Source organism: Elephas maximus, chromosome 18 (genome assembly GCF_024166365.1).
Source record: "Elephas maximus indicus isolate mEleMax1 chromosome 18, mEleMax1 primary haplotype, whole genome shotgun sequence".
In the NCBI taxonomy this organism is placed as follows: domain Eukaryota; kingdom Metazoa; phylum Chordata; class Mammalia; order Proboscidea; family Elephantidae; genus Elephas; species Elephas maximus.
Window position 1 is genome coordinate 26,004,833 of NC_064836.1, and position 16,710 is coordinate 26,021,542.

A 16,710-nucleotide genomic window follows, 5' to 3' on the forward strand; every position below is an offset into this window, starting at 1 on the left:
AGTATCATGTAGATTTTAGAGATCAGGCCCTGATCAGAAATGTCATAGCTAGAAACTTTTTCCCAGTCTGTAGGTAGTCTTTTTAGTCTTTTGGTGAAGTTTTTGGATGAACATAGGTGTTTGATTTTTAGGAGCTCCCAGTTATCTAGTTTTTCTTCTGCATTGTTAGTAATGTTTTGTATACTGTTTAAGCCATGTATTAGGGCTCCTAAAGTTGCCCCTATTTTTTCTTCCGTGATCTTTATCGTTTTAGATTTTATATTTCGGTCTTTGATCCATTTTGAGTTCATTTTTGTGCATGGTGTGAGGTATGGGTCTTGTTTCATTTTTTTTGCAGATGGATATACAGTTATGTCAGCACCATTTGTTAAAAAGACTGTCTTTTCCCCATTTAACTGACTTTGGGCCTTTGTCAGATATCAGCTGCTCGTATGTGGATGGATTTATGTCTGGATTCTCAATTCTGTTCCATTGGTCTATGTATCTGTTGTTGTACCAGTACCAGGCTGTTTTGACTACTGCAGCGGTATAATAGGTTCTAAAATCAGGTAGAGTGAGGCCTCCCACTTTGTTCTTCTTTTTCAGTAATGCTTTGCTTATCCGGGCCCTCTTTCCCTTTCATATGAAGTTCGTGATTTGTCTCTCCATCTCATTAAAAAAAGTTGTTGGAATTTGGATCAGAATTGCATTCTATCTATAAATCGCTTTTGGTAGAATAGACGTTTTTACAAGGTAAGTCTTCCTATCCATGAACAAGTCATGTTTTTCCACTTACATAGGTCTCTTTTGGTTTCTTGCAGTAGTGTTTTATGGTTTTCTTTGTATAGTCTTTTACATCTCAGGTAAGATTTATTCCTAAGTATTTTTTATCTTCTTGGGGGTACTGTAAATGGTATTGATTTGGTGATTTCCTCTTCGATGTTCGTTTTGTTGGTGTAGAGGAATCCAACTGATTTTTGTATGTTTATCTTATATCCTGATACTCTGCTGAACCCTTCTGTTAGTTTCAGTAGCTTTCTTGAGGATTCTTTAGGGTTTTCTGTGTATAAGATCATGTCATCTGCAAATAGAGATATTTTACTTCTTCCTTGCCAATCTGGATGCCCATTATTTCCTTATCTAGCCTACTTGCTCTGGCTAGGACCTCCAGCACAACGTTGAATAAGAGCGGTGATAAAGGGCATCCTTGTCTGGTTCCCGATTTCAAGGGGAATGCTTTCAGGCTCTCTCCATTTAGGATGACATTGGCTATTGGCTTTGTATAAATGCCCTTTATTATGTCGAAGAATTTTCCTTCTATTCCTATTTTGCTGAGAGTTTTTATCACGAATGGTTGTTGAACTTTGTCAAATGCCTTTTCTGCATCAATTGATAAAATCATATGATTCTTGTCTCTTTTTTTATTTTTATGATGGATTACATTAATTGGTTTTCTAACGTTGAACCATCTCTGCATACCTGGTATGAATCCCACTTGGTCATGGTGAATTATTTTTTTCATATGTTGTTGAATTCTTGAATTTTGTTGAGAATTTTTGCATCTAAGTTCATTAGGGATATAGGTCTGTAATTTTCTTTTTTTGTGGTGCCTTTACCTGGTTTTGGTATCAGGGATATGCCGGCTTCCTAGAATGAGTTTGAGAGTATTCCATCCTTTTCTATGCTCTGAAATACCTTTAGTAGTAGTGGTGTTAACTTTTCTCTGAAAGTTTGGTAGAACTCTGCAGTGAAGTTGTCTGGACCAGGGCTTTTTTTCTTGGGAGTCTTTTGATTACCTTTTCAATCTCTTCTTTTGTTATGCATCTATTTAGTTGTTCCACCTCTGTTTGTGTTGGTTTAGGTAGGTAGTGTGTTTCTAGAAATTCGTCCATTTCTTCTAGGTTTTCAAATTTGTTAGAGTACAATTTTTCATAGTAATCTGATATGATTCTTTTAATTTCAGTTGAATTTGTTGTAATATCAGCCATCTCATTTCTTATTTGGGTTATTTGCTTCCTCTCTTGTTTTTCTTTTGTCAGTTTGGCCAATGGTTTATCCATTTTATTGATTTTTTTTGAAAGAACCAGCTTTTGGTCTTGTTAATTCTTTCAATTGTTTTTCTGTTTTCTATTACATTTAATTCTGCTCTAATTTTTATAATTTGCTTTCTTCTGGTGCCTGAGGATTTCTTTTGTTGCTTTCTTTCTGTTTTTCATGTTGTAAGGATAATTCTTTGATTTTGGCCTTTTCTTCTTTTTGAATGTGTGCATTTATCAATATAAATTGACGTCTGGGCACTGCTTTCGCTATTTCCCAGAGGTTCTGACAGGAAGTGTTTTCATTCTCATTGGATTCTATGAATTTCTTTATTCCATCCTTAATGTGTCCCATAATCCAGTCTTTTTCAACCAGGGCTTTGTTTAGTTTCCAAGTGTTTGATTTCTTTTCTCCGCTTTTTCTGTTACTGATTTCTACTTTTATTGCCTTATGGTCAGAGAAGATGCTTTGAAATATTTCAAAGTTTTGGATTCTGCTAAGGCTTGCTTTATGACCTAATATGTGGTCTATTCCAGAGAATGTTCCATGTGCACTACAGAAGAAAGTATACTTAACTGCTGTTGGGTGGAGCGTTCTGTGTATGTCTATAAGGTCAGGTTGGTTGATTGTGGCATTTAGATCTTCCATGTCTTTACTGAGCTTCTTTCTGGATGGCCTGTCCTTCACCAAAAGTGGTGTGTTGAAGTCTCCTACTATAATAGTGGAGCTGTCTATCTCACTTTTCAATGCTGTTAGAGTTTGTTTTATGTACTTTGCAGCCCTGTCATTGGGTGCGTAAATATTTAATATGGTTATATCCTCAGGGTATATTGTCCCTTTAATAACTACATAGTATTCTTCCTTATCCTTTGTGATGGATTTAACCTTAAAGTCTATTTTGTCAGAAATTAATACTGCCACTCTTGCTGTTTTCTGACTGTTGTTTGCTTGATATATTTTTTCCATACTTTGAGTTTTTGTTTGTGTCTGTAAGTCTAAAGTGTGTCTCTTGTAGGGAGCATATAGACGGATCTTTTTTTTTTTATCCATTCTGCCACTCTCTGTCTCTTTATTGGTGCATTTCATCCATTTATATTCAGTATATTTATGGATAGGTATGAATTTAGTGCCGTTATTTTAATGTCTTTTTTGTGTGTGTTGTAGACAGTTTCTTTTTCCCACTTAATTTTTTTTTATTAACTTTTATTGAGCTTCAAGTGAACGTTTGCAAATCAAGTCAGACTGTCACATATAAGTTTATATACATCTTACTCCGTACACCCACTTGCTCTCCCCCTAATGAGTCAGCCCTTCCAGTCTCTCCTTTCGTGACAATTTTGCCAGCTTCCAACTCTCTCTATCCTCCCATCCCCCCTCCAGACAGGAGATGCCAACACAATCTCAAGTGTCCACCTGATATAATTAGCTCACTCTTCATCAGCATCTCTCTCCTACCCACTGTCCAGTCCCTTTCATGTCTGATGAGTTGTCTTCGGGGATGGTTCCTGTCCTGTGCCAACAGAAGGTTTGGGGACCATGACCGCCAGGATTCCTCTAGTCTCAGTCAGACCATTAAGTCTGGTCTTTTTATGAGAATTTGGGGTCTGCATCCCACTGATCTCCTGCTCCCTCAGGGGTTCTCTGTTGTGCTCCCTGTCAGGGCAGTCATCGATTGTGGCCGGGCACCTCCACTTAATTTTTTGTGATAAGTAGTTTATCTTTATATATTGTCGTTTCCTATTTGTTGTTTTTGATTTTGTTTCTGCTGAGTCTCTATTTTTTTCTTGTATTTTATTTTGATGAGTAGTTTGTCTCCTTTGTGGTTACCTTAATATTTACCCTTATTTTTCTAAATTTAAACCTAACTTTTATTTCCTTATATTGCCTTGTCTTCCTCTCCGTATTAGTCCCTCCTTATTGTTTGAACGTTGTCTTCTTTTACATAATAACATCATCGTTTCCCTGATTTGAGGGGTTTTTTTTTAATCTTGATTTATTTCTGTGATTTCCCTCTCTGTGTTGACATCTGATTGCTCTGTCCAGTGTTCTAGCCTTTGGTTGATACCTGATATTATTGATCTTCTAACAAAAAAAAAAAAAAAAAATTTAACCAAGTAACTCCCTTTAGTATTTCTTGTAGTTTTGCTTTGGTTTTTACGAATTCCCTAAACTACGAATTCCCTAAACTTCTGTTTATCTGGAAATGTCCTAATTTCACCTTCATATTTAAGAGATAGTTTTGCTGGATATATGATTTTTGGCTGGCAATTTTTTTCCTTCAATGCTTTATGTAAGTCGTCCCACTGCCTTCTTGCTTGTATGGTTTCTGCTGAGTAGTCCGAGCTTATTCTTATTGGCTCTCCTTTGTAGGTGACTTTTCGCTTATCCCTAGCTGCTCTTAAAAGTCTCTCTTTATCTTTGGTCTTGGTAAGTTTGATTATAATATGTCTTAGTGACTTTCTTTTAAAATCTACCTTATGTGGAGCTCAATGAGCATCTTGGATAGATTTCTTATTTTTCATGATATCATGGAAGTTTTCTGCCAACAAATCTTCAACAATTCTCTCTGTATTTTCTGTTATCCCACCCTGTTCTGCAACTGCAATCACTAGTAGGTTATTTCTCTTGATGGAGTGCCACGTGATTCTTAAGGTTTCTTCATTTTTTTTTTCTTTTTCTGATATTTCTTCAAATATATTGGTGTCAAGTGCTTTATCTTCAAGTTCACTAATTCTGCCTTCCACTCGCTCAATTCTGCTCCTCTGACTTTCCATTGAGTTGTCTACTTCTGTATTTTTATTGCTAATCTTCTGAATTTCTGATTACTGCCTGTCTATGGGTTTTTCCAGCTTATTTAAATTTTCATTATGTTCCTGAATAACCTTTGTAATTTCTTCAACTGGTTTATCTGTATGTTCCTTGGCTTGTTCTGCATGTTGCCTCATTTCCTTCCTGATGTCTTGAAGGTTTCTGTATATTAATGTTTTGTATTCTGCCTCTGATAATTCCAGGAATGCACTTTCATCTAGAAGATCCCTTGATTCTTTGTTTTGAGGGCTTGTTGAAGCGATCACAGTTTGTTTCTTTATGTGCCTTGATATTGACTGTTGTCTCCAAGCCATCTATACATTTTTGTATTAGTTTTTTTTTTTTTTTTTTTGCATTTGCTTACTGTATCCTAGTTCTTGCTTTGTTTTGTTTTGATATGCCCAAATGGGTTGCTTGAGTGAGCTAGCTTGATTATTTTTACTTTTGGAGCTCTGATGTCCTGTCCCCAGATGGCTAGAGCTGTTATCAAGTATACCAGTCCAGGAGTCCATTCACTTTTCTTGTATGAATTCTGCTCAGGTGTCCAGGTAGCTGATCATCAAGTGTGTGGTGCAGGGGTAGGGGTGATTGGTGTAGGTACCAGTACCTGGTTGCAGCAGGGGGGGTCACACTCTGAACAAGGCAGGAGGCTGAGAATCATCCCCCAAGTGTCTCTGAGGAAAGAACATCTCTCTTTCCTAGAGTGTACCAGCAGGTGTGTTCTGCAGACAGAGCATGGGCACCAAAAGTTTTTGGTTGTAGATACTGGGAGGTACCAGTTATCCTTGGACCCCTGTCATGGTTGCCTGGGTGACCTGAATGGAGCCACCAGTCCTTAGGCCCCTGATGTGTGTAGGTGAAAAAAAAAAAACTTTTTTTTTTTTTTTTTTAGGTGAAGACCCTGTTTAATAGGCAAAGTGGTGTCAAACATCAAACACCCACCTCTTCACCCCACAGCTGAAAGAGTTGTAGTCTGCCAACAAGGGCCTATTCTCCTGAAATAGGCCCACACAGGTCCATGCAGGGGGGAAAGGTACTCAAAGTCCACGGACCATTTACGCCTGGACAGGAGCCACTTCTGTCCTGAGCTCCCCAGGTTAGTGTACTGGGAAAGTATTTTTTACCCCAGTTGCAAATTTATTCCTTCTTCAAGGCCTGGAGGATTGCTCTAGGTGCTCAACAGGGTCTATTTCAGGTCCAGGGAAATCAACAGCTGCTGAAGCCAGCTTGGGAGTGGAGGGTGTGCTAAAATATACGCAAGTACTTAACCTTTGCTCAGAGCACTGTTCTTCTCTGGTTCCAGAGATGTGAGTAGGCTGTGTGGCTGGCTGCTTCTCCCTGAGGAAACTGCCACCAAACACCATCAGCCCACTGCAGCCACTCCCAGGAATGGTGCCTGAGGGCTCCCGGCAATTCAGGTCCAGTAACTCCTCTCCGCTTCTAAACCATCTCTTTCTCCCCCCACTGCTCAGTTCATTTTCTAACTCTGCCTTTGATGTTCAGGGCTCCTAGCTTGTCATAAATATACTCGTTTCACTTGTTTTTTCAGGTCTTTGTTGTAAGAGGGCTTGCTGGACTTGTCTGTCTATTCCACCATCTTGGCCCCACCTCAGGCTCTATTTTAAATTGAATTCCCTGTAGTGTAATAAAAATATCAAGCTCTTGATCTGAAGGGTGGATGAGTGTGACATTGACTGAAATTCATTGAGATGGCCACGTTCTTGTTTCCCCAGCCTGAACGATTTGTAATCATTTTTTCATCCAAGTTGGGTTCGTTTTCCTTTCATCTATGGAGAGTGGAGTTTTACTGAAGTTTTGAAGTTCTGCCTTTATTTAACCTGGTGGAATAGTGGCTAGGAGTTCAGCTACAAACCAAAAGTTTGGCAGTTGGGATCTACCAAGTGCTCCTTGGAAACCCTGTGGGGCAGTTCTACTCTGTCCTATAGGGTCACTATGAAACGGAATCAACTTGATGGCAACAAGTTCGTTTTTTTTCAGTTTGGTTTAAGAAATAGGAGGGTAAACATGACAGAGATGATTTGAAGATGGTATTTTTTCATCTTTTGATACAGGAATATGATTTTATACAAATAGGATCATATCTTAATGCTGATGTTATTGTCCACTTCCTCTTCCCCCCCATCAGCACCGTAAGCTTCACTCCTGCTCCCAGTTCTCCTGAGATAAGTCACGTTGACAACCTAGCGCAACCTAGCTGTATAAGGACACTACCCCTGCATGTTTCCGTGCTTACAACATTCAGTTATAAAATTATATACAGGTAGGCCCCAACTTACTAGGGGGCCCATTCCTATACCTCTGTTGTAAGTTGGTTTTGAAGTAATTTGAATACCTCTTTTTTTTTCCTTATTACTGCATTTTATTATCAATATCTTTATAAATCCCATCTTTGAACATCTGCGAGTATCTGAGAATGATGACCTGCAACACTGTATGTAGTGCATATTACTATCGATAAGATGTGCAAAAAAAAAAAAAAGGTGGATGTGGTTTGTGGTAACTCGAATATGTTGTAAGCCAAGGATTGACTGTAATCTCCATATAGAGCAGGTTGCTTAATCTTGGCAGTACTGACATTTTGAGCCAAATAATTCTTTGTGGTGGGGCTGACCTGTGCACTGTAGGATGTTTACAGCATCCCTGGCCTCCACCCACTTGATGCCAGTAATACTCCCTCAGTTGTGACAACCAAAAATGTCTCCAGACATGGTCCAATGTCCCATAGGGACAAAATTATAGCTAGCTGGGGACCACTGATATGAAGGGTTAATTTTGCAATTTTTTATTTTTATTTACAAAATGGAGTCGTATTTTACACACTTTTCCACATCTTGCTTTTTCCCAGTCAAAAATTATTGGCAACATTCTCCCTAGTCATCTGACATAACACCTGTTAATTAGCTTTAACGACTGTTTAATATTCTGTGAGACAGACGTGGCACTGGCCCACAGGCTTATCACACCATTCTTTTATCGATGGATAAAATTTTTTTTTTTTTTGCTGAAGGGTTTCCAGTTCTTGGCCGCCTAAAAATGATACTGCAGTGAAGACCATTTAAACGGGTTCTTATGGACTCCTCAGAGTGGAAATGTAGGGTCAGCAGATGTGTTGTTGTTAGGTGCTGTCGAGTTGGTTTCGACTCATAGTGACCCCCTATACAAAGAGCATAACACTGACCAGTCCTGCACCATCCTCACAGTCGTTGTTATGCTTGAGCCCATTGCTGCAGCCATTGTGTCAATCCATCTCGTTGGGGGTCTTCCTCTTTTTTGATGACCCTCAAAATGAAATTGTGGAGTCAAGAGGCATATTTATTTTTAATCTTAGTAGATGCAGGCAGCTTGCCTGATGATGACGTTTGGAGGAAACTTTAAAAATTGCAAAATATTATTGATATTATTATGTCTGACATTATTCTAAAACCTTAGTGGGCAAGCCTAGCTAGAATTGATTGTTTGAGTGATGTTTTAACCTGAAAAGAAATATGAATACATTGAAAAAAAAATTTTTTTTTTTTTTTGTCATAAACATTACTGCTCTTCTGTAAGAAGCAGTTCAAATTACCTGTTTAGTTATCAGGTAGTCCAAATTTCTTTCTTGTCAGGATTTTAAGTCAAACAGGCTTATTCACTCAATTAAAGTGAATAAACAGTGACATAAAACTTCTATGCCTACAGTGTTACTTTTTCCAATACTAATATAACCTCTGCTAAGTATTTCAAGGGCAGAAGTGAAAATAGATTGAGTGGATTAGATTAAAGCAGTATTCAGCAATGGAATAATAAAAATATGCCCATGGGTTTCCTTAGCATTAATGCATAGGCCTGAAACTCTGCAAAAACCTCATTATTTAGGTCAATACAATCTGATGGTTTTTGTCAGTTGCTGTCCAGCCATCTCCAACCCATGGCTACCTCATGTACGACAGAAGGAAACATTGCCTGGCCCTGCGCCATCTTTATGATCAGTGCCATGCTCTAGTCCATTGTTGTGGCCACTGTATTTTGAGTGTCTTCCAAGCTTGAGGGTTCATCCTCCAGCGCTACATCAGACAATATTCTGTGGTGAGCCACAAGGTTTTTATTGGCTAATCTTGGTAGTAGATCAACAGACCTACCTTCTTCCTAGTTTGTCTTAGTCTGGAGGCTCCACTGAAACCTGTCACCATGAGTGACCCTGCTTATACAGTAAAACCTGTGGAAGCTGGGAACTGTGTTAGGTAGAAACCTGTCATAGAAGGAAAGCTCAGATATTTCTCATTAACAGAGAGCTATAGAAAAGTGGTAAGACTACACCCTGTCAAAGGCAGGAAACTTGTGACACCCAGAGCAACAAGGCAGTTGTGTCGAGTTCCGGCTCTCACAAGTTTCACTGTATTTGAAATACTAGTGGTATAGCTTCCAGCATCACAGCAACACATGGGCCACTGCAAAAAACAAGCTGGCAGACGAATGGGAGATCATCTCATTGGTACATCAATATTAAATAATTGATTAAATAGTTCTGTTTGATACTTTGGATCATTTCAGTATACTATATTGATTCCAAGTCAACAGCTCAGGGCAGTTTATAAGCCACATTACTTAATTTGTTGCACTTCTTTTTCCCCTTTTATTACACTTCTTTTTCCCCTTTATTTTTCTAGTGAAAGAAAAAAGCAAAAACTTGCTTCTGAATTCCAAGATCACACTGCACAATGGTAAGAAAATTTAAGTGGTTTCTTTGGCTTTGTGTAACTCAGGGAGTTTGGGAGATGTTATTTCCGACTTGTTACTGTGTGTGAGCTGCACCATTGAAATCTCCCCCGTTTTTGTAGCGTATCAGGGAGAAGGGCAGAACTAGCTTAAAAATAAAAAAAAGTGTTTCTCTCGTCCTTATTAAGTTTCCGTTTCTTAAAAATAGACAAGTAATCCACGTGTGCTGTGAACTTAGAGCTCTACAAAGAGCCTCCCACTTTCCTGCGACAAGCCTAACGCGGTAAGAGGTGTAAGGAGCAAGCGTGTGAGCCGGCAGGAGCGTGCTCCTGAGCCAGGAGGAGCGGGCGCCTGAGCCAGGTAGCTCCAGGTCTGCGCTGAGCTTTTGGGCTTTTGCTTGGAGTCTCATGATGTTACAGGAAGGTCTTGTTCTGTCCGCTTTGCTTGTGTGTTGGTCTGGGACTTCCCTACTTCTTTTTTTCTTTTATACTGTTTCTCCTAATAAGTAAAAGTTCTCTTTATGTCCTTCCTATTTTTTGGCTATATGCAACCTGTGTTGGAATAATCACATTTTCTGTATTTTTGTTTTGCCCCATAGCATGGTTATTCATGAATAGTGCCAATTTAAAATTACAAGTTATATCATAAAATTATAAAATATTTAGGGAAAAAGACATGAAAAAAAAACAATGCCATCAATAATTTAACATAGCAACTGTTATTATTTTGTAACCAATTTTATATGCATTTTTTTCATATGACATGCACAATTTGAAATTCTGGCTAATAAAACGTATGCAATATATGCACATGGGGCAAAATAAAAATAATAAAAACATCAACAAAAGTGGTGAAATTGAGATGTACATATCTCTCCCTGCTTCCTTTGTTCCATGAAAACTAGTTTTCTTTCCAGGAAACACCGATGTTTCTGGTGTTCTAATTTGCTGGAACTTTCAGATGAGTTATGTTGTTTATAATCCGTTGTGATGTCAAGTGATGCTTTAATAACTATCCTTACCCAATGTTGTTTCTCATATGTGTGAATGTCTGGGTTGAAGGAAAAGGCAAAAACTCCACGTCTAAAGCAAAAAGTGGCATTTGCTGCTTGTTAAACAGCACAAACATGCTTGTGGGAAATAGTTCTTTCTAAACAAAGCATAAGCTGATCTTACCTGGAGTTTGGGGGAGCGCTGGGTTCGGGATTGACAGACTCTTAGAAACAAGAATATTGAGGGCCCAAGATGTGAAAGCTGGTAACTGGAGTGAACCTGTTGTCTGACTGTTGGAAGTGTGGGGCTGTGGCTGGTTGGCTGGCTCTCAGGAGTGCGGTTTTAAAAGTGGATTTTTACTGATCAATTGGGACAGCCTTAAAGCAAGTTGAGGTGGTGACTTGTTTATGCCCTGGGATTATTCCTTTCTTGAATTTGATGTCTAGGAAATTTAAATTCTCATCTGTATGAGAAATACATGGGAATGGAATTGCTGGGTCAAACAGTATGTGCATTTTGTATCTGATTGATTTCTGTAGAGGTTTACCAATGCACGTTCCCACCAGCATTGAACGACGTTCTCATTTTCCCACAACACGGTGTGTCATCACGTTTTTGATCTTTGTCCATCTGGTAAGTGAAATATGGTGTCTTCTTGAAGTTTTAAGTTTTTATTTCTTAGTATGAGTGAGGTTGAGAAATTTCACACATGATTCTTGTTAGTTGCCAGCGAGTTGCTTCTGACTCAAGGTGACCCCATGTGTGCAGAGTAGAACTGCTCCATAGGGCTTTCAAGGCTATGACCTTGTGGAAGCAGATCGCTGGCTCTGCCCTCTAAGGTGCCTCTGGATGAGTTTGAACTGTCAACGTTCCTGTTAGTAACCGTTTGCACCACCCAGGCTTCCTTCACACGTGATGAAAAGCCATTATATTTTATTTTTTACAAAATTTTGCCATCATTGGCTCATTTTCAATTGATTTTTAAGAAAAATATTGTTTTCTGGAAGCTCTATCTATTAATAAACGCTTTACATTAAGAGTTGTGATTATTTTTTGCAGTGTGTTCTTTTGATTTTGTTTGTGATGTGTTTTGGAAGGGAACATATAAAAATATGCTTTTATAAGCTGATTTATCAATCTCTGATCGTTATTCTCAGTTTTGTATTATAGTTGGAAGGATGTTCTCATTTTGAGATTGTAATTTTTCTATGCTTTCTCCTAGTACTTTTATTTTTTAATTTTCATTCATTTCTCTGTAATTTATATTGGGATAAGTGTTAGGGAGGGATACAACTTTTTCAGCTAGCTACTTGGTTGTCCCAACACTATTTGTTGGATAATACATTATTTCTTCACTAATTTGAAATTACTATCTTTGCTCAAAACTAAATTTACATGAATGTGTTGACATACAGCTGACTAGTCTCCATGGGTCCATTGATTTACATGTTGACTTTTTAGTTAGCATGACATCACATGCATTTTCTGTATTCATTGGGTTTCTTGTTTGTCATGTTGGTGTTTCCATTAAGTGAATATTCTGTAACTTATTCAACAACTCTCCTTCCTGTTGCCCTTCGTTTAAGGAGCCTCCAAGTTTTCACTATTTTAAACATTTTAGATATGTACTTTTTATTCCATTTGTAAATTGTTTTCTAAAGATCAATTTCCCTGAAGGGGGAATCCTGGGTTAAAGGCATTAACATTGAGAAGATTTTGGTTACAAATCAACAACCGATTTCCAAAACATTACCTCTGTTTATTCTACAAGCAACCACTTCTGAGGGCTGCTCTCAGCCGTCCCTTACCTGCCTCTCATTGTGTATCTGCCAGTGGATGTTTCAAACATATAACATTCTCCCTTCTACGTCCTGAGTGAGCACAGCCCCATCCAAACAGCATTCAGACCCTTAAATTACTCAGTGAAGAAAGGCTGACAAAAAACCTTCAATAACCAGGGATTTACCATGAATTGGAAAACAAAATTGTTGGACCTTTTAAATTTTTAATTAAACTACACATCTAAAATGTAAAGAAAAATATATTCATTTCCAAGCTGGTTGAAAACGGCTGGTTATGTGACTTCATTTTCTTAAGTACTAAAATCAGTTCTTAGGAATGACTCAGAAACTTTGAGCTGTCGTAGTGTGTGTGCAGGTGTGTGTAACAGTGTGTGCGTATGTGAGGACATTTGTGTGTGTGAATGTTTCTGAGTACCTGTAATCCCTACTGGTAACACCAATACGTACGTGCTTCACAGGGCTTCCGCCACTTTTACTCTTAAGACAAGAGGTTCCGTAGATTTATGTTGAGAGAGAGGAGTGTTGTCAGCTCTTCCTTTCCATGGTTACTGAAATGAAGACCCAACTCAGAAACGAATCCCTCTTTCCTGAACCTCAGTTTGTTTTGCTGTGTAGAAGAACACGCCTGGACCTGGGCATGTATCTCAGGGAACCCTTCCTCCATAGGCACTAAGTAATTTCTCAAATTTATTTTAAAGCCCGTTGACCAGCACTTTTATCTGGGGTTACTTGTTACTTATGCAAAAGTGGGACTTCTCTTCTGAGCCTGAAGGTTTTCACTGGCATTAATCGTCTTAGACTTGCATGGGTAGGAGGTATTGGCCATCGTTATTCACCCAAGGTCATATGGCCGGTCACTGTGGGAGAAAGAAATAATGGGTCAGTAAGATAAATGTCACTATTCCAATAAAAAGTCTTTGTTGCGTGGGGTAATTGTTATGAATTATAGGGTAGACCCCAGCAAACACAATTGCATACAGCTGCTTAAATTATTTCCCACTGTAAAATAAAATAAAAAAGGAGAATCAAGAATAAAAAATGACTGGTCAAATAGCGGGTGGTCCATTTTGTTTCTGCTTCAGACAAGTATCGTCATTCTCCTTTAATTCGGAAAAAAATACGTGCCTTCTTTAACTGCCATGAATATGCTGTATTTATCTCCAGTGGGCTTGATAGACAGAGGACAACAGAGGACTGGGATATGCCCAAACACTTGCAGGTCCTTCATGCAGACGTTCAGTCTCTTTATGGTACTAGGCTGCATTCCTAGGACAGTCAGTGATAACTCAAACTGAAGACTCTTCTTAAATTTCATGAGATATGATGTTGGCAAAACTCATCTTAGGAAAATAAAACATAATGTTTATTGAATAAGGGAAAATTTCATTGTTTTTGGTGAGGAGAGAAGAGAGCATGAAGTAGATCTCAAACAGAGCTGCTTGAAAACGCACTGTTTGCTCCTTCACGGAGAAGACCCCAGGCTGTCCCGACATCCTTTAAGATTCAAGTTCTGAGGAATGGAATCAGATTCCATCCAGAGGACGGCATCTGGAAGGCTAAGACAGCCTAGAGGAAGCTCATCCTCTTTAGGGACTCTTGGGATAAATGTTAGCTTTCTCCTATTGGGGCAGAAATACAGGTACAGCCCAGGAACTAGGCTGATCCAGTTCTTCATGGCAATATTTTCTCTAAGTATGTTGTTACTTGGTAGCCCTGGTGGTGCGGTTGTTAAGAGTTCGGCTGCTAACCAAAAGGTTGGCAGTTCCAATCCACCAGCAGCTCCTTGGAAACCCCAGGGGGGCAGTCTTACTCTGTCCTATAGGGTTGTCATGAGTCAGAATCAACTTGACAGCAATGGATTTTTTGGGTTTTTTGGATGTTGTTACTTGCTGTTGAGTCAGCTCCAACTCACAAGAGCCCATGTAAACAGAACAAAATGTTGCCCAGTCCTGCGCCATCTTCACAACCGCTGGCATGCTGGAATCCATTGTTGCAGCCACTGTGTAGTCTGAGTGCATTCCACCCTATGGGCTCATCTTCCAGCACTATATTGGACAATATTCTGTTGTGATCCATAGGGTTTTCTCCGGCTAATTTTCAGAAGTAGATCACTAGATCTTTTATCCTAGTCTGTCTTACTCTGGAAGCTCTGCCGAAACTTGTCCACCATGTGTGACCCCACTGGCATTTGAAATACCAGCCATATATCTTCTAGCATCACAGCAACATACAACCATCCCAGCCTGGCCTTTTGAAAATAATGCACAATTCTGAGCCCCAGGATCTGATTTGGTAGTCCTGGGGCAAGGTTTGATCATCTGTACTTCGACGAGTTCCCCAGGCAATTCCAGTATTGGCTGAAGTTCTGCTGCACACAGTTCTTTGGTGTTGCCTTTGACCACATGACATCATATCACATAATTAGTACATTTTCTGGTGCTGAGTTTTATGTGACCAAGTTCACACATTATAGATATATGTAGAGATTGACCTCTAGTGCATATAAATACATGCTGGCATATAACTAATGCATAATGTTGAGAAGGGGAAAATTTATTTGATATGCCATGTCTATAAAATATCAAGTTCTTGAGATTTGGTCAAAGTCCATTTAAAAATTCTAGTTTTCATGGAGAAATCAGGGGGGCCTACTGAACGGTCCACATTAAGACCAGGAAGGGCAAAAGTACAGAATGGAGGCCATCAATGATTTCATTGTACAAATGAAATGGGAAAAGGCAGTGAAATCCCATCCATCCCTGAGGACTGGCTCCATTTAGAGGTTAGGAGAGTGGTCTGAGGTGACCTCACACTTAGGGCTCTGTAACTGTCACTCCGGAGCAATTGTAGAAGGGTTATGACAAAGGATGAAGACTCATCACAGAAAGTTTTTGCACTTTGACTACTCTTCTATTGGTTAAGTAAGAAATAAGACAGATACTGATCCAGATGGCCCATCCCCTGGTGAATCGTGAGCAAGGGGTATCGAGATAGGTGAGTGCAGTCAGCGGCCAGCACCAAATCGGAGCATCTGTAAAGAGTTTTCAATTCAGGGTTACAGATGGACTGTTAAGTACATTCGGTGATGTCACAGAATATTTACGATGAAAAGATGTCCAAAGGAGCTGGCTCAGGAAGCTGTGGTAAATACAATCAAGAACGATTCCTTCCATTTTCGTGATCTACTCACCACTGCAGTTTACAGGGATATTCTGAATAAAAATACGTCTCACAGTCCCCAGAGTACTGACGGGGAAGCTGAGTCTCATTATCGATAAATGACACCAGTGAATTACTGTCAGAGTCACCTGCCTCTCAGACTGCAGCAGCCTAGCATCTCATTCACACACATCAACTCAACACGTTTATGTTGGACATCACCCAAGAAGAGTGAAGGGTCGGGGGGTGGAGACAGGGAAATACCTCTGACAGTAAGGACACGCATTCAAGTATGGTTATTAATGCTTTGCTCCTTAGATGGAGCCCTGGTGGCACTGGCTAAAGTGCTCGGCTACTAACCGAAAGGTTGTTCAAACCCACCACTGCTGCAGGGGAGAAAGATGTGGCAGTCTGTTTCCATAAATATGTACAGCCTTGGAAACTATGGGGTCGCTATGAGTTGGAATTGACTTGGCAGCAATGGATTTTGTTCGGTTTACCCCTGAAAAAAACAAACCCATTGCCGTTGAGTCGATGCATAGGACAGAGTAGAACTACCCCCATAGGGATTCCAAGGAGCAGCTGATGGATTTGAACTGCTGACCTTCTGGTTAGTGTCTGAGCTCTTAACCACTGCTCCACCAGGCCTCTGGTTTACCCTTTAGATATATTTAATCTGGATGCATTAATCCTTCTGTAGTCTTCAGCAGGAGTCCCTGGATGGTATAGACAGTTAATGCACTCAGATGCAAGCCAAAAGGTTGGAGGTTTGAGTCCATTCAGAGGCACCTTGGAAGAAAGGCCTGGCAATCTACTTCCAAAATAATCAGCCTTTGAAATTCTATGTAGTGCAGTTGTACTCTGACACACATGGGGTCACCATGAGTTATAATGGACTTGATAGTAACTGGTGGTCTTCAGCAAGTCTGAGATCAATGCAGTGTAAAAAGAACAGACTTAGAAATGAAATAAAAAATTTAACCATTAAAATTAAATCACAGCAGTGAGTTAGATACCCATGAAAGATTTTGCTCCACCTCTCACCCCATTATGTCCACGCACTTTACAGGATACCCACACATACGTGATGTAAGGCATCTCTGTCAGCAAACCATTGCTCGACACATGGTAGATTGCTAATCACTCATGGAAATACACTTTTTGAGCCAGAGTGGCAGGTTTTAAATGCCTTTAGTAAGGCATTTTTAATTTTTGAA